Here is a 25184-nt window from a genome sequence, read left to right as displayed (position 1 = left end):
AATGTCCATGAGAGAGAAACATCGACCAGCTGCCTCTTGCACACCCCCTACCGGGGATGTGACCGCAACCAATGTACATGCCCCTGACTGGAATTGAACCCGGGACCTTTCAGTCCACAGACCAACGCTCTACCACTTAGCCAAACCGGTTTCGGCCAAAATAACTTTTAAATGATACGGAACACAAAAGAGCAAGGTTAAAATATTAAATAGCAAAATGTACCCAAGTATAGTTGCTACCATACTTCACTGTGAAGAAATTGAATTGAGTGCTGCAGCTACATGTTAAATCGAAATCATACATTAATTCAGGACCCTGGGTTTCAGTTAGGTATGGCTCTATAATCTTCTACTGGCCAGTGGAATGTTATTAGAAATGCTATTTGCTTTCTTCAGGCCAAGGTTTAAAGGAGTCCTTTGCTCCTGTACATTCTTTCCCCACTTTGTGGCTGGGTACAGGCAACCTGAGGCCACGAGGAATGGCAGTCACAGGACAGAAAGCCCTGGGGCTCTGAATCACCACATGGAAGAGAGCTGCCTGCTGACAAGGGTGTGCTCCTCACACTATTATGTGAATGATAGGTGGACTCTGTTGGGTTTAAAGGATTATGTACTTTGGAGTCCTTCTGTTACCTCAGCCCAGCCAATTTTAACTAATTACATTGCTGCAGGTTATTTACTAATAGAAAGTCAGCAATAAACCTTTGTGTAGGGAGTCAGCAATAAACCTTCCGTCTTCTGAAGTAGAATTAGAATTAGGCAAGTGATTTACCAGAACACTGCTTAGTGCTTGGACAATAAGTCAAGATTTTAAAAGAACTCCAGCCAGAGCTCTGCACTTACAATCAGTTATAATCACAAATTTGCAGAGTCACAAAATGGCTGAAGACCAAAATTATTTTTGCTTATACCATTAGGTGATTGATTTTGTAATTGCATCATGAAGTAACCTACTGAGCCAAAGAGGGAGGCTGTCATTTACAATGTGCTTCTCTATGAGCTTTTCCACAGACATTCTCAGACCTCTTTGAATGTGCCTTTCTTTTACCCTCTGGCATATTATAACACAAGTACTTTTTAAGCCAACACAATAACAAGAGTGTGAGTAAAGGGATCTACCTGCTGAGTCAACTCTCTGAAACCTGAAAGCTTCTTTGTTGACTCTCCAGATTAATATGAAAATGTAAGAAATACTGATAACCTATAGACCTTTTCTGTTAGTGGATTCTTTTCTTTATCTTTCCAGTTTCAGTTCTGAGTTGCTTCTAGTCTTATCATTATATTCATTTATCAATATTTATTTATCTGGCAAAATTGACATAATAATTTTACATAATAATGCATTTAATGAGTTTTAGCTATCTTGAATCTGAAATTTAATTGTTCACTGGCTAGGGCCATGGTCGGCAAACTGCGGCTCGCAAGCCACATGCGGCTCTTTGGCCCTTTGAATGTGGCTCTTCCACAAAATACCATGGCCTGGGTGAGTCTATTTTGAAGAAGTGGCATTAGAAGAAGTTTAAGTTTAAAAAATTGAGCTCTCAAAAGAAATTTCAATCATTGTATTGTTGATATTTAGCTCTGTTGACTAATGAGTTTGCCGACCACTGGCTAGGGCATATTAATAAGTTGTCGACCTCCAATGGGTTGAATTTGCACAAAAATACCCTTAAGAATGAATTATTTATTGCCATTGTAACTTTCCACTGGAGATACAACCAGTGTTACAAACTTAAAGGGTTAATGCTTTTTGTTTTGTTTGTTTGTTTACATATTATCTTAATTTGGGTCTTCAATTTGTGGCCTATTTAAGGCAAAAATGACATTAAATTAATAAAACTCATCATATGACTTGTGGAATAATAAACGTGGTCCAGATATAGTTTATGTTATTTTGGTAAACTTAAATTCATTTATCTTGAAGGCTCATATATTAGAGATATTATTTCCCCCCACTCAATTGTACATATAACATTGAAATGGATATAAAAAATGATACATTAAAGATCACTCTGAATTACTGAACCGCTATAATTTAATGGAGATTAACTGTCACAATATGAAAAGACATTCACTCATCTGTATATTGCCTATAGCCTTGAATTTAAGGAATATTACCTGCTCTAGACTTTGAAGGAGAAGCTCAATATTCATTATATAAAGAAAGGATGTAAATTACATTTTGCCATTAAAAATCATTAACCCAAAAGATAATAGAATAACCAATTTCACAATAAAATTACTGCCTCTGCTGTGATAAAGAGGTTGGACTAGGTCAGGAGCAGTCCTTTCTACGTTGCTCAAGAACACTAGAAGGATTAAAAATTTATGGATTACCTCCTAGAAACAATGATCGGGTACAGAAATGTAATTAAATACCCACTCTCCTGTGTCTTCCCAAGCTGCCCTGTGCCATTTCATTTTATGATTCTATTAGTGTGACAACTTTCCAAGGCTCTAGAAACTATCTTTTGATGAAGGTGAAGATTTTCAAACCAAAAGATTTTTCATTGAAAATCCAGAGGCAGATGGCGTAGAAAGGTAATGTTAGGATGTGAACCAAATAGCATTTCATTTTGTATATTTGTAATTTTATCTTACTTAGATTGCTGGTAAGTTTAAGCAAAAAAAAAAAAAAAAAAAAAAAAAAAAAAAGTAAAAGTAAAATAAAAGGATAGTATTATTAAAAATGTCATGCATGCAATATAAATGTTTTTCCTGATAAAATTGTATGAAAAATACGATGTATTTTTTTATTTTTATTTATTTAACGATGTGAAATTTTATGTGAAATCTTTCCGAAGATAAAGCTGGCAAAGTTACTTCTTAAAAAACTATATCTAGTTTTCAAAAAGTACTTGTTTCTTTAACCTTTCAGACAGTTCTAAGTTTTTGGTATTGTTTGTTAAGAGTATTTTAAAGCACACTGTGTTTATATAATAACGCTGGAAAATAATCTCAGGGGGATAGTTGGTGACAGATGTAATTCCTTCTAAGGAATTTGGGGGAAATTGGGTCTTTTTACTTGTAGATGTCTAAAAATCATGTATTTCCTAAGTATTGATGGATGCTTTCATAGAGAAAGGTGTTTTTCTTTCAGTGACCCCTTTTCTATCTTCGTTTTTCCATTGATGGCTTTTTATTCTTCAATAATGAAACACCTGAGAATATACACCGTTTCAAACTTTCCATTTATCTGTTTTTGAGCTAAATTGCCTTGTGGTTTAGCAAAGGTAATGGAAATATGATTACCCAGGTGGAACATTACCATACAGGCATTTTCTGCTTTCTACAATTTCTTGCACTTAAAGTAATGTACTGAAAACTGAGGCTTGGGAGGAAAGAATGCCCATTCACAGCCTGTATAATAGAATATATGTGAATACATATCTCAGATTCTGTAGTCAGTGAATCCCTGAGGATTTCAGTACATCATCTATAGGAAGTAGCCAGGAGATCTGTTGAAAGGCATATCATTCCAAAGAAATGAGCCATGTAGCTTGCACTTGCTAGAAATATATCAACCGAACCAAACTAATGGGCAATCTTAATGTCAGATTTCAGTATGTCTTCACAGAATAAGCAAGAAATCTTCCCTCCCCCCCCTGAAGAAGTTGACTGATTTTTAAAGTTCTGAATAGTATAGATCTTTTCTGATGTGAGCTAGAAAGGCCTTTTTCAAAGTTATCACTGACGATAAAAAAAGGAGCAGTTTAAAAAAAATATTTTTGTCTTGGAGGCTGGTGGTGCAAAATAGGTTTCAGAGGCAAAGCCAATGTGTTTGTCATTCTTAAGTCTGACAGAGGGTAAATGTATTAACATGGGGAAACAAATGAGAACTAACCTTTTATGAAAATATGTATTAGGCCCTCATCTATCAGACATATCATTTCATTAGATCTGTTCTTTTAGGAGCTATAAGTAGTGCGTAAGACTGAGCAGAATAAAGCGAAGACTGACTGTGCAGTCTCATGGTGTGGCTTTCCTGCTTTATGATTACCTATTCTCTGAGATGCAGATTGGGAGGAAACAGCATTTTTTATTTATTTATTTATTTATTTATTTATTTATTTATTTATTTATTTTTAAATATATTTTATTGATTTTTTGGAAACAGCATTTTAAAAGCTGAAGAGAACACAGACCCAGCTTTCTTTTAGCCAACTGCCCAGGTTTTGAATCTAGTTTTATTGAAAACCACCGCCATCAGATATATGCATACTAAAATACTTTACTTTCCACTTTAAAACAAAAGGATAAACAACAATCTTTTGAGGACTCAATAGTATTTCTTTCAGTAATTATTTAGGCAGTTCAATTTTGCATAGACTCAATTACGCAAAGAATCTTGTCCAGGATAGGGACATTGGAAAACTACATCGGACACTGTTAGATCATAGCACCACACTTCTGGCACTTTGAGTTTTTAATATGTTCCTTGGTATAGGGGAGGAAAACGTTTTCCTTAGCCCTCTTATGTTCTGTGGCTGGTCTGAACATTCAACTGACAAAGATTAACAAGAGAAAAGCATGCAACTTCATTTAATATAAGTTTTACATGACACAGGAGCCTTTGTAAGGAAATTAAGACCCAAAGAAATGGTTAAAACCTGAGTGTATTTATGATAGGCTTGCTGGAGAATGGGAAGTCGGATAGGACGAAGAGTATAAGCTAAATGTAGTCAACTGGGGAAACTCGAGGAGGGTGCTCCTTTCCTCTGGGTAGAGAAAAGGCACCTCTCATATGAAGGTTTTATGACCGGCCTCAGGGGAAGGCCCAAAAGTCCTTTCTGTACATGACAGCTTGAAATATTAAATATGCCAAGGTGCCATATTTTGGTAGCATGTTCTGAGCCCCGTCACTGCTATGGAAATAATTGTCGCTTACATTGAATTTTCATACATATTATCTCCTTTAATATCAACCCAGGACAGAGCAAGGATGTTTATCCTTGTTTTATTTTGGGGGAAATGGGTGTTGCTATAAACGAAGTGACAGAGCCTGTCTCTGTAGAGGTAGAGCCTGTACCCATCGCCATAGTGTTCATCCACAACACCACCCTGCCTCACTGTCCTGGGACTCATCTGGGATCTCAGCCTTTGGCATGCAAGGAATCACTGATAAATAAGTGCTAATGTTCCAGTGGTAGTCCCAGGTAATATGCATTTTACCTGAGCTATGTCACTGGCATCTCTTACTGTGGATGTTTCAGGAAGATAGGAAAGATAATTTTATGCTAGCAAGACAATGGGGCTGGGTTGTGAAGGAAGAAAAAAATAAAAATGTTCATGCCCATAAAATTTTGGAAAGTATTTTTTGCAAGCCACTCCTGCTTGGCTTTCCTCTGAATTTTGTGACTGAGCTTTCTCTGCCTGGAGCTGGCCACAGGCTTCCTTTGTCTCTGACTTCTCCCCTCCTAAACAGCTCAGTACATTCACTCCCACAAGACTGGACTTAGGAAGATGTTTCTGGCTTTCCCTCCTTCTCTGCAGGTGGGGCAAATAAGGCCAAGGGGCATGGGTGCTATGATGCTTTCAGGGCCTGGGGGCTGGTGATATAATCCTTGGAATGTCCAGGATCTTTACTTAAAATTTTTTTTAAAATGATATATAATTGGCATATGACATTTTTTACTTTCAGATGTGTGACATAATGATTTCATATTTGTATATATTGTGAAATGATTTTACAATAAGTCAGCATCTATCATACATAGTCACAATTTTATCTTGTGAGAGAACTTTTAAAATTTATTTTCTTAGCAACTTTCAATTATTAACTATAGTCAGGTATTATATTTTAAGTATTATTAATTCTAGTCATCATATTACACATTACATCTCCATGACTAATTTTATACCTGGAAGTTTGTATTCTTTGGCCACCTTCACCCATTTCACCCACCTCCCACCAGCTACCTCTGGCAACCACCAGTCTGTTTTCGGTATATCTATCAGTTTTTTTCTTTTCACTTACAAGTGAGATCATACAGTATTTGTCTTTCTCTGCCTTATTTCACTTAAGGGCCTCTAGGTCCACCTATGTTGTTATAAATGAAAAGATTTCCTTCTCTTTTATGGCTAAAAGAGATTTCATTCATATACCATATTTTATTTTATTTTTTAACCTTTTTTTTATTAAATTATTATCTGTGTACATATTTGCACCTCCCCCTATACATACCACCCTCCACAGAGTTTTGTGTCCATTGGTTGTACTTATATGCGTGTATACAAGTCCTTCAGTTGATCTCTTATCTCCTCATATTTTTTTTAAATGTATTTTTATTGATTTCAGAGAAGAAGGGAGAGGGAGAGAGAGACAGAAACATCAATGATGAAAGAGAATCATGGATCAACTGCCTCCTACACACCCCACAATGGTGATTGAGCCTGCAACCTGGGCATGTACCCTTGACTGGAATCGAACTTGGGATACTTGTTTGCAGGCCAATGCTCTATCCACTGAGCCAAATATACCATATTTTATTTATCCATTCATCCACTATTACTTAGCTTGCTTCCTTCACTTCCTTCACTTTTCTTAGCATTTTTCTGCTCATAAGAATTTCCATCATGTGATTAGAAGTTGGGAATGGAAGTTAGAAAAGGGAAACTAGCAACCTAAAGCAATTTCTGGTAGTTAGCTAGGGTTGAGTTCCAGATGGAGTCACTTAGAGAGGCAGAACTGGATTGATCCTTGGTGACAGATAGGGCTAGGATAGGCTGAGAGATTAGGAGATCTAATCCTTTATCTGTATGTTTTTTTTTTTTGTGTGTGTTCTCACCTGAGGATATTTTTTCCATGGATTTTTAGAGAGAGTAGAAGAGAGGAGAGACACACACAGAAAAACATCAATGTGAGAAAGATGTGCTCTTTGACCGGAACTGAACCCTGGGTCCTTCAGTCCACAGGCCGACACTCTATCCTCTGAGCCAAACTGGCCAGGCATCTTTCTGTATGTTTTATTAGAGAGAAAATAATGGGTTTTCTTTGGGGTGAGATTCTTGAGTACTATTTCTTAAAACACTTTTGGAAAAAAATGTTCTCTTTCCTCCCCTTTGCTGTGTTATACTAAAGCTGCACCTCACCAATAGCTTTAACATGCCCACCATTTGAGCATTTTAGAAAATCAGAAAGCCAAAGGAGAATTTCAATTTTCACCCCACCACCTGGGAGAAGTCATTTAACTTCTCTGGATCTGAAAAAAAAAAGAGGGTTAATTAATAATACATACCTTAGGAAATGTGGGCAAATTAACTAACAGCACCTTACCTGTAGTAGAGGCTCAATCAATAATAAGGTCTTGTTCCCTTCTCCTAGGCCCTAAGTGATAGATTTGTTTTATCAGTCTGGCTCCTGGCAGCATGTGAAGAATGTGGTATCTCTGCTGAAATGCTTATCTCTGGAATTTGGGTCAACCTTCTTGAAAACCAAATCCTACCTTCTCACTGGTAGCCACCCACCCAAAAATCCTCATTTCTGTCTGGGAAATGGATGGTGGTACACTTCTTGGTACATTGCCATCCACAACCCTGAAGAGCCCTGGAACACATGTTAGCTGCATTGGACTGGAAAGGGCTGACGCCAGGCATATACGTTAAAAAGTGAGGGCATTTGTTAGCCATGGATAAGTGTGTACTGCTAGGACCTGGTAATCAGAAGTTTCCCAGTGAGCTGATCTAGCACAAAGCTACAGTAATTTTTTCCCCCATATATATCCCTGGGTGGCCTTCTATATAATCCTACTAGTGGCCCAGTGCACAGATTTGTGCACATTGAAAATAAATTAATTAGAAGAAATATTTTATTTTATTTTTTATAGTTTATTGATTTTTTACAGAGAGGAAGAGAGAGGAATAGAGAGTTACAAACATCAATGAGAGAGAATCATCGATTAGCTGTCTCTTGCACACCCCCCACTGAAGATGTGCTCACAACCAAGGTACATGCCCTTGACCGGAATCGAACCCGGGACCTTTCAGTCCGCAAGCCGATGCTCTATCCATTGAGCCAAACTGGTTTCAGCAGAAGAAATATTTTAATATTGCTATTTGTGCTTTCTCTACAATAGAATGTCAACCAAATTCATGATCAACAATGACAGGTAGAAATAAACCTGCCATTGGTGCCAGCAAGAGCTTTATATGTATCGTGCATGCAACGAGTCAACTTAGCCATATATATATATATATATATATATATATATATATATATATATAATAAACTTGCTTAATTAGACCTGCTTTCTGATGTAGCTAAACTTTTTTTCAGCCCAGTGAAGCACTCCAACTTCTCTTTAGGTAATTGTCAGCAACACAGCAGTAAAAATCAGCACAAAGCAGATTATTATTGTAGATCACACAAGGAGAACAAAGGGTAAAATATTTAACTGTAGGAGTGTTTAACTATATTCTGCACAGTGAGAAAACCTAAAGTCATTTTCAAGGCCCACTATTTCTTCAGGTCAAGTTTCTACAGTAAACTTTCTAAATCTCTATTTTCTGGCTAATGAAAAGAAAATAGGATACTACTGAGTCTCCTATCTACCTACTCTAGGATTTCTGGGAGGATCAAATGAGATGAGGCATGGGAAAACGCTTCACAGACATTTGGTTAAAGTGTAAAATGTTTGCACATGGCTATAAAGCAAGTTGTGTTCCTGGGCTGGAGAAACTCCAAGGAGAATAGTCTCTAGGGAGAGGAAGCCAGGCATTGCTACGTGATGTCATTACCTGGTACCCTTAGCCATCGTTTCCAGGCTGGCCTGGGCTGTGCATTTTGTGCCATGGGGTCTTGGCAGCATTGGCTGCGATTTGCTGGGGTGTCACTCTGGGGTAGTGGCAGGGCCTGTGTCCCATTTGGGGGAGCCAAGTATTGCTTTGTGGGCACTGGGTCCGTGGTGTCAGTGTGGGTCATGGTAGCTTCTGCATTGAGTATCTGCCCCTGGTTGTCAGTTCGCATCATAGCGACAGGTTGGATGGTTGGACACTTAGCATATTAGCCTTTTATATAGATATATAGATATATAGATATATAGATAGATAGTAGTGCAATCAGATGGGACAGATACGCTGGTTAAACCTGCTCTCTACTAGCAGAGAGGGAGAAATGACCTCTGTGCTCTATTAATTGAAACATCATACTGGGCAAGTAGCCAGTATGAGAGGAGAATCTGGTTTTGAAAATTGTTCTAACCCTAGAAATTGAAGAAAAGGGGAGGTTGCATGATCATAGGCTCTCCAGCAAGCTAAATACCACCCATTTAAAAGCTAAATGTAATTTCAGAGTGAATCAGATACACACCTATAAGTCCTTATGCTCCAATGTCACCCCAATAAATTTAATATATATTTTTAAAAGAATGATAACAGCAATGGCAGTGTTTCCAATCAGAGAAACAAATCCAAGGCCAAAAATCCCCCCAAACCTTGAAAGGTAAAGCCATCTGTTTTATCATTTGCTACTAACCCCAGAAGGGAAGGACTTTGGCGGCTCTGAGGAATTGCTTCTGCTGGACAACCATCTCCTTCACAGCAAGGTCACCATCTTCCACGTCTGCAGGGGGCCTCTGTTTTCCAGTCCTTGCTCTAACTCCTAGCTGGTCAGTAGGGAGGGATTGGATTCATGTTGGAGAAGGTGTTTATCCTTTGGAAGATGAGGTTAGGGTTGGTGTTGGGGACAAAGCCTTAGAGACGCTTTTAGACTGAGAAAATGATGTTGTTGTTACCACCTTCCTTTGTTTTTCTCACTTTAAATAGTCTTAAAAAGGATCACTCATCTGAACTGTTTGAAAATAAGCTTTTAAAGTTTTATGCAGCTGACTAAAGTCTTAATCAGAGTAGACTTGAACTGGAAAGTTAAGTGGTCGCCTGGTGGAAAAGGGAAATTAAAGGTATTATAGTTCCAACTATGTGATGAGAAAATTGACAGTCCTTTACTGTTACTTAATTATGGTGTGATATTCAGACTCCATTTAAACTGGGTCCTGAGCCTGTGTAAGGTGATGGCCTAAGATAGCTCAGAAAAAGATACCCTAAATAAAGTAGAGGATGGAAGAGGAAAGGATTTTCTTTAGGGAGTGCTTTTGCCCTCCCAAAAGCCAAAGGTTAAGTTTTCTGTGTCCCCAAGGTTCATTATATTTCTGAGGTTAATGATTAATTGATGTTGTCATGAACCCTCTATCCCCTTGACTCCTCTCCTCCATATACAAATCCTAGATTTTTTTTTTGTTTTGTTTTCAATATAAATAAAAGCCAAACATCAAGTTATCACAGTATAATCTAAGTCATCTTTTGTGTTGAAAACTTGTTTTCAATGGAAATTTAAGTTTAATTCTGTTCTTTTAAAAACATTTGAAACAAAATATTTCAGGGTTTTTAGATTGCCTGTGATAGTTAGGATTATACTGAGTTATCTCTAAATAACCAGTCAGGTTGAAAAGATTCAGCATATATACATTAAAAGTTATAGCAGCCAAAACTGGTTTGGCTCAGTGGATAGAGTGTCAGCCTGCAGACTGAAAGGTCCCAGGTTCTATTCCAGTCAAGGGCATGTACCTTGGTTGCGAGCACATCCCCGGGAGGGGGTGTGCAGGAGGCAGCTGGTTGATGTCTCTCTTTCATTGATGTTTCTAGTTCTCTATCTCTCTCCCTTCCTCTCTTTAAAAAAAAAAATCAATAAAAATATAGATATTAAAAAAGAAAAGCTTGCTTCCTAAAAAAAAAAGTAAACGTTAGAGAAAATTAAAAGCATGTTGTGTCACTGATTAAAATGTAGGTGTACTAGGGCATAGCAAAATCGGGAGGTGAAATCATTATGGCAGGGATTTTTAATCTGGGACCTGTGGATGGTCTTAATTTTTAAAAAAAATTTATTTTAGAGAGAGAGAAGAGAAAGTGGGGAGAGAGGGAAACACACATGAGTGAGAGAGACATCAATCTGCCACCTTCTGCACATCCGCTACTGATGAAATCTGGGCATGTGCCCTGACCGGGATCAAATCAGTGACCTTTTGGTGCAAGGGATGACACCCAACCAACTGAGCTACACTGGTGCCAGGATTTATGGGTGGTCTTTAGAAATTATATGAAGGCCCTGTGATTAAAAGCAAGATTTTGCACATCTATGATTTTGTCTCGGGAGAGGATTTTACCAGTTTCTCAAAAAAGGTCCATGTTTTCCCCAAATGATTAAGGGCCACAAACATTTGAAAATGTTTAGTACATTGGACTAAACTTTAAAAATAGACAAAAAGAAACTTCTCTGAGCATCTTACCTTCTCTTTCCACATGAAAGGCTGAGAATGTTTTACATGTCATAGGATATTCTACTTAGCATTCTATCAATAATTTTAAAGCCAAATGGCATGGTTATAAAAATTATTTAAAAAATAGAGAAGTTATTTAAAAAGAAAGATCTCGATTTACAGTGTGGTATAATCTTAATAATTCAAATGAAAATTTTCCTGAGAACTGGTGGGCTATAGAGAACATGGAAGCCGCGGTGCTGTGGGTGGAAAAATGTTACCCGAACGCCACTGGGAGGCGCTGTGGCACAGGGAGTGAAAGGAACCCAGCCTCTACTATTAATAATTCTCTGCTTTCAACTTCTTGACATTTTGAACAGGTCACTTAATCCCATCCTGAGTCAGTTTTGTTGTTTGAAAATGATATCTGTTCTCAATGTGTTTCAATTAGATGAAAATCTGATATATAGCAAAGTGTTTTTTTATTTAAAAAGTGTACCGTGGCTATTAAAATAAATATGTTGGTAAAGATTGCCAAGAATTCAGTGTTTGGCAAATTCATTAGTCAGCAGAGCCAAATATCAACAGTACAACGATTGAAATTTATTTTGAGAGCCAAATTTTTTAAACTTAAACTATATAGGTAGGTACATTGTTATTAACTTAATCAGGGTACTCCTAAGCTGGCCTTTGCTATAAACTCAAGGGGCCAAAGAGCCGAATGTGGCTCGCAAGTTGCAGTTTGCAGACCACTGGCCAAGATATATTATTAAGTATAAAGAGTGAGGTGCAGAATAGTAATTATAGTATGGTGCTTTTTTTGTGTATGTATGAATTTTTATTCAAAATTTTGTATATGCTAATAACATATAATGTCATTATTATTACTATTATTTTACTAGAAAAATAAATAAAACACTGGTTAGGGAATTCAGAGAGGGGAGTCAGGCTTCTACTTTTTATTAGTTAAATTAAAATATTAACAAGTATGTCTGGGAAGCTTTTGTTTTTATGGGCTGCTTTTGTTTTTATTATTTTCTCTTTAAAACTAAAAATAATTGTTTATATTAAAATGAAATATCCATGGGGAAGGGGTGCTGTGTAGATGTAGGATTATTATGAATGAAGACTAGTCATGGCTGATTTCAGGCCTGGTCTTAGAAAGGAGGGTATTTTCTGGAAGATGCTTCCCAAGGATGAGGAAGCACCCCAGATTCACTTCTGCACGCCCCTTAATTAGAGCCAACTCAGAGACAGTTCTTTTTTTTTTTTTTTTTTAAATCAATCTTTATTGTTCATATTATTACACAGGTTCCTCGTTTCTTCCCCCCTCCACCAGGTTCCCACCCCACCCTCTGCCCCCTCATCCTCATCCATTGGTGCACAGTTTATGTTCAGTCTCTTCCTCCCTCCCTTTCCCCAATAGTAAATCCCTTTTCAGATAGCAAATCTGTTACTTAGCATTTTCTCATATCAATAATACCTCCACATGCCCAATGATACACTTCACACAAAAGACATTTCCAAATAGGACAACCAGCCTCATCCAGGCCCCACCCAAGGCACTCACAGATCAACACCCCAGCACTATACTAACTCAACACATCCAGATATAAGCCTTCATCACTTGATTCAGCAGACCCTCAAGTTCCCGCAAAAGTTTCCAGCCATGATAAGCCTTCATCACTTGATTCAGCAGACCCTCAAGTTCCCGCAAAAGTTTCCAGCCATGTCTGAGAGGCAGCCATGGGGCAGGGGCAGGTGAGGAGCGAGCTGTTTTGGGCCAGGCTGCTCCGGGCCTGGCCTCAGAGACAGTTCTTGCTAAGAAACCTGTGCCCCTGGCATAATGTGGCTATGAGAATTGTGCTGGACTTATTTGCAGGTAACTACCTAATGCCTACGCTAGAGCATCACTCCAACAACTGTGCCCTCTCCCAAATGCTTTCCCTTTCTACTGGACCACGCTCTCATAGTGTACAAACCTTCTTGGATGTCTGCCATTTTCAGAAAACCCTGCGTCTCCCCATGTTCTTTTCCAGCTACTGCTGTGCTTTTCTGCTTCCCTTTACTGGCTTCTTTAAAGCGAAATCTATAGCTTGCTCTCTCCAGGTCCTCCCTCCCATTCTGTCTTTCAACCTTTTTTTTTTCATGATGAATTTTAAAAGATATAACAGCTCAGAGAGAATAGTAGAATGAACTACCAGTTGCTTCCCACCCAGCTTTAACAATGATCAATCATGCTATTTTGCTTCACCGATATCCTTATTTATATCTCCTTATTCATATTTTGAAGTTTCCTAGACCATGTTCCTTTATCTGTAAATATCTCAGTGTGTATTATAAAGGATAAAGACCTTTGTACATGACTAATACCTTAAAAATTAATGATTTTTAAATATCATTAAATGTCCAGGGGGTCTTGAAATTTCTAATCGTCTCATCTATGTACAACTTTTTCTTAATAGTGTTTGAAACAGAATTTAAATAATGTCCATTTGTGGCTTTTGTTTTCTGTTCTCTCTCTTTCTGCCTTTCACCTTCCCCTCATTTGTAATCTGTGTTTTGAAGAAACCATGATGCTTGCCCTTTAGTTTTTCATAGTCTGGATTTTGCCGATTGCACCCCTGTGTTGTAATGTAACAGGTTTCTTTACATCTGTAATTCCTAAGAATTGGTAGGTGATCTAGAGGGCTGATCAGATACAGGTTTGATTTTAGGGATCCAAAGGCGGTAGTAGAATCTTCCCTGATGACAGTTATAAAGTCTGCTTGTTTGTCTTTTTGAGGCCCTAGTAGCTGTTGATGATCAGTGTTTATTTCCACTAATTCCACTAGGGGTTCCAAAATGGTGATATTTGAATTTTATCCATTGCCTTTTTAATTATTAGCTGGGATACCTCTTGAAATGAAATTTATGTGCATCTCCTATTTGGATATCCAATGGTACAATTGATACAGGAAAGGCAGGATACATTCTTGAATCTTTTATTTACTAGTTTCAAAATAATGAGTTGGTTTCTTAGCATCTTCTAATCTGATTTGGGGTTACTTTTTGTGAGTTTTTTCCCAAGTATCATTATGAACTAATGCACAAGGTGTCCCAAAAAATGTATATACGCTTTAACAGCTGATAGCTCAATTTTGAGAAAGAAATGTATTTTAACAAACAATGCCTGCGACCCAGGCATGTGCTCCGACCAGGAATGGAACCAGCAACCCTTCTATGCACTGGACGACACCAACCAACTGAGTCACCTGAACTGTGACAAACACAGGCCAGATCAATATTAACTCTTTTAAAGTATACATTTAAAAAAATTTACTCATGCCGAAGCTGATTTGGCTCAATGGATAGAGCGTCAGTCTGCGGACTAAAAGATCCCAGGTTCGATTCAGGTCAAGGGCATGTACCTTGGTTGCAGGTACATCTTCAGTAGGTGGTGTGCAAGAGGCAGCTGATCGATGATTCTCTTTCATCGATGTTTCTAACTCTCTATCCCTCTCTCTTCCTCTCTGTAAAAAATCAATAAAATATATTTTAAAAAAAAGACTTAAGCTGTTGAGGAAATCTGGGGAAAATGTAGAGATTTAAAGGGAGTAGCATGATGAGAAAGGCCTTTTGTTAAAGAAAAAAAAAATTTACTCATGAGGTTGTGTAGGTACCACTAACCTCTAATCCAAGAACATTTTTGTCACACCCCCCACCCTCAAAAAACATCATATTCATTAGCAGTTACTCCCCATTTCTTCCCCCCCAAGCTTCTCGTCACCATTAATCTGCTTTCTGTCTCTATGTATTTGTGTATTCTGAAAATTTTATGCAAGTGAAATTATACAAGATGTGGCCTTTTGTGATTGGCTTCTTTTTACTATTATAAATGTTTAAGGCTTATCAGCGTTGGAGCATGAATCACGAAACCTCATCCTGACCATCAGGAGCATTTGATGTAATTGGCTTCTTTGTTCGTTTGACTTCTGGAGCACCTTCTCTTTTCTGTTCCTCCTATTCCACCGACTACATCTCATTCTTCTCAGGTTCTTCCTTCTTATCTTTCAGTTCTCTTAATGTTGGTGAGCCTCAAGGCTCAGTCTTCAGACCTCTTCTCTTCTTTGCATTTATTCCCAAGGGGCCCTCATCTGATCTCATGGGTTTTCATCATATATATATGCCATTAGCTCCTAAATTTGCTTCCCCAGCCTGGATCTTTATTCTTCATCTCTTCTTGGATGTCAATATGCATTGCAAAAACAACATGTCCAAAATGAAATCCTGAGTCATCCTCCTCCCTGCTTTTCAATTTGTTCCTCCCATAGCCATTCTTCTAGTTGCTCAGACCAAAAACTTTGTCATCATGCTTGACTTCATTTTTCTCACTTGCATACTGCATCTATCAGCAAATCCTGTTGGACTTTCCTTCAAAAATACATCCAGAATCCAGTTCCTTCTCATTACCTTCATAGCCAAGTTCCCTTGACTAAGCTCTCAAAATTGTATACTTAACTTAAAAAATTGTATACTTAACAGAGCACTAAGTTAAGTATACAATTTTACCTATATGTTCCCAAAAATTCTAGTTTAGCACTTCTTAGTTGGGATTCAGGAATCTGTATTTTAACAATTCCACCGGATGATTCTCATCATGAGAGAAGTTTGGGAAACACTGCATTGATGCATACACACACACACAGGTGTATGCATTCCCAGGTGCACACAATTTCTGCCTATGCATGCATGTACACCTACTTGCTTACTTGTTTATTTACCTATTGCCTGTCTTCCCCACTAGAATGTAAGCTTTGTGAGTACAGGAACTTTGTTCGCTGCTTTATTCCAAGCATCTAATAGAATAATGCCTGGCACATCATAGGTTCTCAACATAGTATCTTCATTGTATGAGTGAATGAATTGTCCACATACTTCTTTCTCCCAAACCCCATCCCCTGGAGACAACTGGCAAGGGTAGAAAATTTAAAACATTAGTTTGGTTGCCTTTTGCTTGACATGAAATGTCAGGGGCCTTCTGTTTTCTTTCCAAAACTTTGGCTGGTCAGGGATGACACAGTCCCTCTGAGCTCTGGGGTCACAGTGATTCATTCCTACTGGACCTTCAGTCAGTAAGCCTTTCCCTGCTTTGATCTCCCTCAGAGTCCTTGGGAATTTAACATTTATGCCCATCTGTGAATCTGGCACGAAGCCTTTCTTCCTACCAGATATATAGATGCTTGGCTTTTGTGGAGATGCCAAACAAAGGAAGGAAGTTTATTTTTTTTGGGCTGGGGATTACTTCCCAAAGCCAAATGTGATAGAACTGTTATCACAAAGGTTAGCACACCCAAATTGCTTGAAAACTGGCTTGAACAATTCTGCTTGCTACAAATAGAGATGAAAAGAAATTCTAAACATAGTCCCAAACATCAGACTTTCAGAATCCCTCCTCTTTCTTTCTTCCTCCCTCTCTCCCTCCTTTATTTCCTTCTTTTCTCAAATAGGACATCAAGGATTAGAGAAAGGAGGCAAATCTACAGGGTCACACAGATAATGGCAGAGTCAGAGCCCAAACACAGGTTTTCTAATTTTCATTCTTTGGAATACATTATGCTGCCTTCCTGATAAACAAGAAAATAATCAGAAAAATGCCCAGTTAACTGTTTAGCTCTCAAAAAGCTCAGTGCCTATTTACTAGTAGCTAGAGTATCACCCAAAAGATGGAAAAATAAACATTTCTTGGTCTTTACTCACTCCAATTTACAGTTTATCTCTCTAATCCCGAAGATTTCTCCCAAGGCTATTGCTTTTTAGCTCAGATCTTTATTTGCTCATTTGCTTGCATACAGCTTATACACTGCATGGGCTAGAGGAAACAGAGAGGGTCCCAAGGAAAATGTACTAGTTACAAAATTACTACAAAATAACTTAAATGTACATTAAACATGATAAAATAATAAGAGCTAACATTTGTTGAGTTTATTTATGCATGACAGATGCTATTATTATAGTATTTAATTTTTGTAACCTATGAGGTAAATACTGTTAATTCCATATTACAGGGGCAAGACTGAGGCTTGGGAAGATTAGGTAATTGGTATTGGTTTATTTCCAATCTTAAAAGTATTTTTAGTCTTTCAATGGACAGTTTTCTTCCACTCACATACTCTTTGTCTCCCTGTGGCTTAGTGAGTATGGAATTATTTCACTCTATACGAAGTTTTCTGTTTGTTTTATTTTTCACATTAATGGTTTCTAATGAGAGGACAATCTATACATATATAAAGATTGATCGCTATGATGTGCACTGACTACCAGGGAGCAGATGCTCAACGCAGGAGCTGCCCCCAGCCTGTAGGCCCCAATTGCTGATGGGGCTTGTGAGCCAACCTCCTGGTCTCTCCCCCTCAGCTGGCAGGCCCCAATCACCTGCTTGGTGTTGGGAAACCAGGGGTAAGTGGTGGAAGACATGACTACGCCTGCCAAATTCTGTGTTCTGCTGCCTGCTGCCAACACCCACCATGTTCCACTCATGTCCCCTGGTGGTCAGTGCACATCATAGTGGCGGTTGTTTATTGTTAGGTTGTTCTGCTGTTCAGTCTATTTGCATATTAGCCTTTTATTATCTATCTACACCAATAAAAGAAAAAGATGCAAATTGACTGTACCAGCCAATCAGGAGTGAGTATAAAAATTAACACAACAGCTGAGACCGGTTTGGCTCAGTGGATAGAGCATCGGCTTGGGGACTGAAGGGACCCGGGTTCGATTCCGGTCAAGGGCATGTACCTTGGTTGTGGGCATATCCCCGGTAGGGGGTGTGCAAGAGGCAGCTGATCGATGACTCTCTCTCATCGATGTTTCTAACTCTCTATCTCTCTCCCTTCCTCTCTGTACAAAATCAATAAAATATATTAAAAAAAAAATTAACACAACAGCTGAACCTGGTTTGGCTCAATAGATAGAGCATCAACCTGCAGACTGAATGGTCCCGGGTTTGATTCTAATCAAGGGCATGTACCTTGGTTGCGGGCACATCCCCAGTAGGGGGTGTGTAAGAGGCAGCTGATTGATGATTCTCTCTCATCGATGTTTCTAACTCTATCTCTCTCTCTTCCTCTCTGTAAAAAATCAATAAAATATATTAAAAAAAATTAACACAACAAAGATGGTGGGTTAATTTGCAAAATCAGGCACCACCCCTGGCTGCTCTGGGCCTCTGGGCAGTGTGAGAAGGCGGAAAGGTGGCTCCAGGCCCGAGCAAAGGCAGAAAGGTGGCTCTGGTTCAGAGTGAAGGCGGTGCAGGCAGCCAGGGGAAGGAAGGACCATTCTTGCACAAATCTTTGTATATTGGGTTTCTCTCTACCTATAAAAGCCCAAGTGACCATTTGACCATTTGCTATGATGCACACTGACCACTGGGGAGCAGACACTCTGACTGGTAGGTTAACTTGCTGCTGGGGTCTGGCCAATCAGGACTGGGCTAGATGGGCTGGACATACCCTGGAGCCCTTCCATGGTCCCTCCCAGTTGGCCAACCTCCCATGGTTACTCTCTGGCCCCAATCAGCTCCAATCAGGACTGGGGGAGATGGAGCTGGACACACCCTGGAGCCCTCCCGCAGTACCTTTCCAGCCCCTGATTGTGCACCAGTGGGGCCTTGGATTATGAGAGGGCACAGGCCAGGCTGAGGGATCCCACTGGTTTGAATCCGTGCACTGAGCCTCTAGTATAGGATAACATTGGCAAATATGTTCTCCCACTCAGTGGGCTTTCTTGTTGTTTTGCTGTGCAGAGCTTTTTATTTTGATATGGTCCTATTTGTTTATTTTCTCCTTAGTTTCCATTGCTTTAGGTGTTGTATTGGTAAAGATATTGCTTTGACATATGTCTGATATTTTTCTGCTTATGGATTCTTCTAAGATTTTTTATGGTTTCCCTTCTTATGTTTAAGTCCTTTACTCATTTTGAGGTTTTTTTTTTTTTTTTTTTTTTGTGTGTGTGTGTGTGTGTGTGTGTGTGTGTGTATGGTATAAGTTGGTGGTCTAGTTTAATTTTTTTGCATGTATCTGTCCAACTTTCCCAACACCATTTATTGGAGAGACTATCCTGACTCCATTGTATGCTCTTGCCTCTTTGTCAAATATTAATTGAGCATAATGGTTTGGGTCAATTTCTGAGTTCTCTGTTTAGTTCCATTGGTCTATATGTTTGTTCTTGTGCCAGTACCACGCAGAAACATCAAATTCTTATTTCATTTATGCATTCATTGGTTGACTCTGGTATGTGCTGTTACCTGGGATCCAATCTGTTGTAACCTTGGTGTATTGGGAGGACATTCTAACCAACTGAGTTACCCAGCTGGTTATACTCTTTTCAATCAGGACACACAGATTCTCTGAAGGAGCTTCTTAGATGAATCCAGGATCTGACTCCAGTAAGAATGATTTACATTATAATCCATTATGCTACAGAAGATGAAACTAAAATATATTTGTTTTCTTTTGTAATCCTTTTACAAAGGAAGCTTTGGCATGATAGTTATCTTACATAAACCAAAACATAATTTAATAAAATGGCATTTTGCAAAGCTATAAAACTCTTAGCAGGAAACAGGTGTAAATCTTCATGATGGTGGAGTAGGCAATGGTTTCTTAAATATGTATGGCATCCAAAGCATAAGCAACAGAAGGAAAAACAGATAAACTGAACTTTTTATTTTTATTTATTTTTTAAACATATTTTTATTGATTTCAGGGAGGAAGGGACTGGGGAAAGAGATAGAAACAAGGATGATGAGAGAGAATCACTGATTGGCTGCTTCCTGCATATCTGCTACTGGGGATTGAGCCTGCAACCCAGGCATGTGCCCTGACTGGAATTAAACCGTGACCTCCTGGTTCATAGATGGACACTCAACCACTGAGCCACACCAGTTGGGCTATTTTTTTTGTTTTGTTTTTGCTTTTAGAGAGAGAAAGGGAGAGGGAGAGAGAGAAAGAAACACAATTTGCTGCCTCCTGCCTGCCCTAAGGGGGGATCGAGTCAAAACCAGGTATGTGCCCTGACCAGGAATCAAACCAGCAACTTTTTGGTGCATGGGATGACTCCCAACCAACTGAGCCACACTGGCCAGGGCTGAACTTTCAAAATTAAAAACTTCTCTACATAGAAGGACACTATTAAGAAAATGAGACGACAACTCATAGGATGGGAGAAAACATTTGCAAATCTTAAATCTGATAAGGGTCTAGTATCTAGAACTTATAAAGAAATTTTAACCCAATAATGAAAAGTCAAACAATCAAATTTAAAAATAAGCAAAGGACATTTCTTTAAAATAAATATACAAATGGTCAATAAAAACACGAAAAGGTACTCAACATTTTTAGTCTTTAGGTAAATAAGTCAAAACTACAATGAAATACCACTTCATACCCACTAGGATGACTATAATAATAATAACAACAACAATAATAATAAATGTGGAAAATAAGTGTTGGTGAAAATGTGAAGAAATTAGAACCATTATACATTGCTGATAGAGGTTCAGACACTTTGGAAAATAGATTTGCAGTTTCTCAAAATTTTGGTTACTATATGACCCAGTAATTCCATTTCCAGGTATATAACCAAGAGAATTGAAAGCATATGTTTCCATATAAAAACAAGGTACACAAGAACTTGTACATAGCAGCATTAGTAATAGCCGAAAGGAGGAAATTACCCAAATGTCCACCAACTGATCAGTGGGTAAACAAACTGTGGTGCATCCATACAATGCAATATTATTTAGCCATTAACAAGGAATGAAGTACTGATAGATACTTCAACATGGATGAACCTTAAAAACATATGAAGTGAGAGAAGCCAGATAGACAAGGCCATGTATTGCATGATTTCATTGAGATGAAATGTCCAGAACAGGCAATTTATAGAGACTGAAAGTAGATTGGTAATTAATAAAGTGTTGGGGGAGGGAGGAATTAGGAGTAACTGCTAACGGATTAGGCATTTCTCTTTGGCGTAATGGAAATGTTCTGCAGTTAGATGGTGGTGATAGTTATACAAGTCTGTGAATATACCCCTGAATTATAGTTTAAAAATGGTTAAAATGGTGAATTTTATGTTATGTGAAATTTATCTCAATGAAAAATAGCATTTCACAAGCTTTAGATGATATCTATATTTGTTTTTTAAAATTCTTTATTATTGAAAGTATTACATATGTCCCTAAGTTATACCCTTAGTTGAATCATCTTATTTAAATTAAGCTTCTGTGCTCTTTATTGCAAGAAAGATTTGCTTCTTTTTATATTCTTTCAGGGTTTGATTTTGAGACAGCACCAGATTGGGGAAGGCACATGCTTCTTGAGTCATGTCAGGACCTGTACTGGGTCATTGTTTTGCTTCAACTTCTCTCTCTTTTTCTATTTATTGAATTTATTGGGGTGACCCTGGTTAATAAAATTATATAGTTTTCATGTGTAAAATGCTATAATACATCATCTGTATATTGTAGTGTGTGTTCACCACCCATGCCTTGACTTCTGACCAGCTAGCTTTATAGTCTCACCTTCAGAAGGTAGGGCGGAAACCTGGCCATCACCCAAACTGGCTCTATCTAATGGCAAAACATTTGACAAATTTAGTCTAAAAATCAAGCTAGAGAAATGGACTCTTGGAAGTTAGGCTTATGGTTGGTATGGTGGGGAGAGGGGATGATTAGGATTGGAAGGAAACGTGAGGGAGGTTTCTGCAGCGCTGGGGATAATTCTGTGTTATGATCTGGACACTAGTTATATGGGTGTGTTCAATTTGTGAAAATTCACCTGCTTATAATACCTGCACCATTCTGCATTCTTGTTATACTTTGATAACAAGTAGGCAATTCAGTTTAGCCTTCTGATGTGTGTGTATGATTTCAACAGTCACTTAAATGGGGACCAGAATCCACTGAACTGACCTGCTGCCTTAGAGATGACACCCTGCCACGGCCATTTTAAAAGTTTCTGTTTCCATGAATACGACTCTGAGCTCAGCATCAAACTGCTGATTTCAAGAGCAAGGCTATGGCTAACCTGTGGCTCCTGTGCACTGGGGCTGCTGGAATGGAACCCCTTTGGATGAGGTGCCACCCTGGGTCAGGGATAGCGCTGCTGGGCAGGTGTGCCCCATTCCCTGCTCTGTCGTCAATGTCAGACTCAGAAGCTGCTGACCTGGTGCTTGCTCTTTCCACCTGGCCCCAGAGATGTCCTTGCGGGTGCCCACTGCAAACGGATCCAACTGGCCTTCTGGTCCCATATCTAACATGTTGGTGCTGAGTGTACTTTGGCATCAAGGGGTTTTGGGTTTTAGAAGGGTGATACACTGCTTATACTGTGGAGTCTGTAATACTGCCAACACGGCCTGGGGCAGCTCTCTAATGGGACAATGATGAATATTACACTAAGTAGGGTGAAGACTACATATAAATGGTCTCCTGTCAGTTCAGGCCAGGGTGTGCTATCAAAGGGGTTTTCATCAAATTTTAAAAAACGTTTTGGTTTTCTAAGTTTAGGGTTTGGAATTGCTCATGAGAGAACATAGATCTGTATCAGCCAGTGTTGCCATCAGGCCTTTCTTTCTTAAAAAAAAATAAAATAAAATAAATAAATAAATATATATATATATATATATATATATATATATATATATTTATATATATATTATTGATTTTTTACAGAGAGGAAGGGAGAGGGATAGAAAGCTACAAAGATCAATGAGAGAGAAACATCGACCAGCTACCTCTTGCACACCCCCCACCAGGGACGTGCCCACAACCAATGTACATGCCCTTGACCAGAATCGAACCCGGGACCCTTCAGTCTGCAGGACGGATGCTCTATCCACTGAGTCAAACAGGTTTCAGCATCAGGCCTTTCTTGACAGAGGTTTTAATGGGCGGAGTTGCTAAGTAGGAAAGGGAATGGGGGAAAGAATCAGATAGGGAAGGTCACAGTGTGCCTAGGCCAGAGTGTGCTACTGGGCCACTCCATGTCAGTGGAAGAGTGGCCGGAAGACAGCCTCGCTGAGGTGGGACGGGGTGCCTGTGCAGCACACTCCTTTTTTGGATTCCACTCTCCTCTGTGGCACCTGCTAAGCTGTCAGCGCTTGTTAACATTTCATTGATTCCTGCAGCACATTAGGGCCTTCCTGAAGCGCTCAGCCATAGCCAAGTTTATAATGTAAAATTTCTGGAGATTAATATTTATATAAATTAAGCTAATTTAGGGATGATAAAACTCACTTGGACATGTGTTTTGAAGAGATGGGAGTTGAAATCCCTAAACAAGAAGCCAGCGAAGCCTTTCTTGGAAAATTGATTTGTCATCATTCCTGCTGATCATTCAACAGGACATAAGTCCACTGTGGGAATGACTTCTAGATGCCTTTCTTCAGGATCATCTAACGCAGTGGTTCTCAACATTTCTAAGGCCTAGACCTTCTAATACAGTTCCTCATGTTGTGGTGACCCCCAACCATAAAATTATTTCGTTGCTACTTCATAACTGTAACTTTGCTACTATTAATGAATCGTAATGTAAATATCTGTGTTTTCCATTGTTCTTAGGCTCTACAGCGGCGGTTCTCAACCTGTGGGTCGCGACTATTACATCCATGTTGTAGCAACCCACAGGTCGTGACCCACAGGTTGAGAACCGCTGCTTTAGAGTCTAAGAACATCGGAAAACACAGATATTTACATTACGATTCATTAATAGTAGCAAAGTTACAGTTATGAAGTAGCAACGAAAATAATTTTATGGTTGGGGGTCACCACAACATGAGGAACTGTATTAAAGGTCATGGCACTTGAAAGCTTGAGAACCACTGATCTATAGGGACTGGAGGGGAATAAGCAGACAAACCTTACATCACATTGGGAAGGTGTCCCCTGGGAACCTAAACATTGTAATTTCTTTGAGATTCTTTCCAACCAGTACCCTACCCCCACGCATCTCCCCAGAGGCACCCAGACAAATTGCCTTTGGTTTAGGCATTTTCCATAGGAAGAAGGGGAGGAAAGACAATCCCATGGAGGGAACATGTGTAAAGGCATGGACATCTGAGAAACTGTGACATACGGAAGGTATCTCCAGTTCTCTGGCATCGTATCTCTGGGGCTCAGGGCATGCCCTCTCTTTTGGATGAAAGTCTGACATTGGTGAGGCTAGGAGCCAGTCACCAAGAGAGAGGAAGTCAAGCAACTTGACTTTCATCCTATAAGACAAAGGGGCATGGAAGGGTTTCAGGCAAGGCACTGGTACTAGTATTAAGACCAGTGTACTTAAGGCCGTGGCCGGGTAGCTCAGTTGGTTAGAGTGTCATCCCAATATGCCAAGGATGTGGGTTTGATCCTCAGTCAGGGCACATACAAGAAGCAAACAATGAATGCATAAATAAGTGGAATGACAAATGGATGTTTCTCAAAATCAAATTTAAAAAAAGAGACCATTGTACTTAAGCTTTTAAAAGTTAAATTAAATTTATTTTTTATTGATTTCAGAGAGGAAGGGAGAGGGAGAGAGATAGAAATATCAGTGAGAGGTGATAACATAAAAATCATGCTCAATAGGATTACGCTGAGGCCCAGGGTTTTTTTTTTTTTTTTTTTTTTTTTTTTTTTTTTAATCAATGATGAGAAATAGTGATTGGCTGCCTCCTGCATGCCCCCTACTGGGGATTGAGCCTGCAACCCTGGCTTGTGCCCTTGACCAGAACTGAACCTGGGACCTTTCAGTGCACAGGCCAATGCTCTTTCTGCTGAGTCAAACTGGCTAGGGCCTTAAGCTTTTTTTTTTCCCCCCTCTAATTTAAAAATTAAAAAAAATAATTAAAAATATTTTTATTGTGGTAAAATATGCACAACATAAAATTTACCATCTTGCCATTTTTAGGTGTACAGTT

The 25184-nt window shown here is 38.9% G+C and overlaps 1 non-coding gene across 1 annotated transcript; it reads left to right on the top strand.

The window, feature by feature from the left end:
- The first annotated feature begins 24790 nt into the window (after nucleotides 1–24790).
- Nucleotides 24791–24868, top strand: LOC118715851. The gene has a single exon (XR_004986990.1). It is a non-coding gene; the product is annotated as a small nucleolar RNA SNORD115 (small nucleolar RNA).
- The last annotated feature ends 316 nt before the right edge of the window (nucleotides 24869–25184 follow it).

The sequence above is a fragment of the Pipistrellus kuhlii genome, unplaced genomic scaffold (assembly GCF_014108245.1).
Source record: "Pipistrellus kuhlii isolate mPipKuh1 unplaced genomic scaffold, mPipKuh1.p scaffold_m20_p_11, whole genome shotgun sequence".
NCBI classification, from domain to species: Eukaryota; Metazoa; Chordata; class Mammalia; order Chiroptera; family Vespertilionidae; genus Pipistrellus; species Pipistrellus kuhlii.
Note: the sequence above shows the minus strand (reverse complement) of the source record. Positions and strands in the feature narration are given on the sequence as shown.